This window comes from Somniosus microcephalus, chromosome 9, assembly GCF_052327205.1.
Source record: "Somniosus microcephalus isolate GS21.2 chromosome 9, FLI_Smic_1.0, whole genome shotgun sequence".
Taxonomy (NCBI): domain Eukaryota; kingdom Metazoa; phylum Chordata; class Chondrichthyes; order Squaliformes; family Somniosidae; genus Somniosus; species Somniosus microcephalus.
Window position 1 is genome coordinate 214,619,782 of NC_140995.1, and position 2,716 is coordinate 214,622,497.

A 2,716-nucleotide genomic window follows, 5' to 3' on the forward strand; every position below is an offset into this window, starting at 1 on the left:
GGCGGGGGGGAGAGAGCGAGCGGGCGGGGGGGAGAGAGCGAGCGGGCGGGGGGAGAGAGCGAGCGGGCGGGGGGGGAGCGAGCGGGGGAGAGAGCGAGCGGGCGGGGGGGAGAGAGCGAGCGGGCGGGGGGGAGAGAGCGAGCGGGCGGGGGGAGAGAGCGAGCGGCGGGGGGGAGAGCGAGCGGGCGGGGGGGAGAGAGCGAGCGGGCGGGGGGGGAGAGAGCGAGCGGGCGGGGGGGGAGAGAGCGAGCGGGCGGGGGGGGAGAGAGCGAGCGGGCGGGGGGGGAGAGAGCGAGCGGGCGGGGGGGAGAGAGCGAGCGGGCGGGGGGGAGAGAGCGAGCGGGCGGGGGGGGAGAGAGCGAGCGGGCGGGGGGGGAGAGAGCGAGCGGGCGGGGGGGGAGAGAGCGAGCGGGCGGGGGGGAGAGAGCGAGCGGGCGGGGGGGAGAGAGCGAGCGGAGCGGGCGGGGGGGAGAGCGAGCGAGCGGGCGGGGGGAGAGAGCGAGCGGGCGGGGGGGAGAGAGCGAGCGGGAGAGAGCGAGCGGGCGGGGGGGAGAGAGCGAGAGGCGGGGGGGGGGAGAGAGCGAGCGGGCGGGGGGGGGAGAGAGAGCGAGCGGGGAGAGAGCGAGCGGGGGGGAGAGAGCGAGCGAGCGGGGGGGGAGAGAGCGAGCGAGGCGGGGGGGGAGAGAGCGAGCGAGGCGGGGGGGGAGAGAGCGAGCGAGCGGGGGGGAGAGAGCGAGCGAGCGGGGGGGAGAGAGCGAGCGAGCGGGGGGGGGGAGAGAGCGAGCGGGCGGGGGGAGAGAGCGAGCGAGCGGGGGGGAGAGAGCGAGCGAGCGGGGGGGGGAGAGAGCGAGCGAGCGGGGGGGAGAGAGCGAGCGAGCGGGGGGGGAGAGAGCGAGCGAGCGGGGGGGAGAGAGCGAGCGAGCGGGGGGGAGAGAGCGAGCGAGCGGGGGGGAGAGAGCGAGCGAGCGGGGGGGAGAGAGCGAGCGAGCGGGGGGGAGAGAGCGAGCGAGCGGGGGGGAGAGAGCGAGCGAGCGGGGGGGGAGAGAGCGAGCGAGCGGGGGGGAGAGAGCGAGCGAGCGGGGGGGAGAGAGCGAGCGAGCGGGGGGGGAGAGAGCGAGCGAGCGGGGGGGAGAGAGCGAGCGAGCGGGGGGGGAGAGAGCGAGCGAGCGGGGGGGGAGAGAGCGAGCGAGCGGGGGGGGAGAGAGCGAGCGAGCGGGGGGGAGAGAGCGAGCGAGCGGGGGGGGAGAGAGCGAGCGGGGGGGGGAGAGAGCGAGCGGCGGGGGGAGAGAGCGAGCGGGGGGAGAGCGAGCGGGGGGGGGAGAGAGCGAGCGGGGGGGAGAGAGCGAGCGGGGGGGAGAGAGCGAGCGGGGGGGAGAGAGCGAGCGAGCGGGGGGGGAGAGAGCGAGCGAGCGGGGGGGAGAGAGCGAGCGAGCGGGGGGGGAGAGAGCGAGCGAGCGGGGGGGGAGAGAGCGAGCGAGCGGGGGGGAGAGAGCGAGCGAGCGGGGGGGGAGAGAGCGAGCGAGCGGGGGGGAGAGAGCGAGCGAGCGGGGGGGGAGAGAGCGAGCGAGCGGGGGGGAGAGAGCGAGCGAGCGGGGGGGGAGAGAGCGAGCGAGCGGGGGGGAGAGAGCGAGCGAGCGGGGGGGAGAGAGCGAGCGAGCGGGGGGGAGAGAGCGAGCGAGCGGGGGGGGGAGAGAGCGAGCGAGCGGGGGGGAGAGAGCGAGCGAGCGGGGGGAGAGCGAGCGCGCGAGAGGGAGAGCGAGCGAGCGAGCGGGGGGGAGAGAGCGAGCGAGCGGGGGGGAGAGAGCGAGCGAGCGGGGGGGAGAGAGCGAGCGAGCGGGGGGGAGAGAGCGAGCGACTTGGCATAAAGGAAAAGGACACACTGGCTGTCCCCAAGGGTACACTGAGCTGGTGGTCCCCTCCAATAAATTACCAAGTGCAACCCAAGGCAGAGACTCCGGAGGCATACTGATCTGGTTTAAAACAGAACTTAAGAATTACATCAAATTTATAAAAAAGGGCGAAAACCACATGTGGCTCAAACTTGAGAGGGAGATTATCTCAAACACCCAAGATGTTTACATTTGCGCACTTTATATCCCTCCAATTGATTCCCCGTACTTTAAAGAGGACACCTTCTCCAACATGGAGGGGGAAATTATCCAATACCAGGCCCAGGGGAACGTGTTGATCTGTGGGGACCTCAATTCAACAACGGGCGAAGAACCAGACTTCACCAATAATCAGGGAAACAATTACGTATTCGGGAATAACCACTTTGACATCCCTTCCCTTCCATACAGGCATAACTGCGATAAGCAGTCAAATACCAACGGGAAAACAGCTACTACAGCTATGTCGAAACCTGGGTCTGTACATTGTCAATGGTAGGTTCATAGGAGACCTCCTAGGAAGATCGACCTATTGCTCACCTCTTGGCTGCAGCACAGTAGACTATATGATTACAGATTTAGACCCATCCTCTTTCAGAGCATTCACAGTCAAACCACAAACAACACTGTCAGATCACAGTCAAATTACTATGTATCTCAAAAAGACAGAAACAAACAACATAGAAACACAACCCAGTAAACTGTACAACACCAAAAAATCGTACAGATGGGCCAGAAACGACACGGAAAAATACCAGAAAACAATTAGCAATGCATCAACTCAAGCTCTCTTAGACACCTTTCTGGATAACATATACACTCACAAT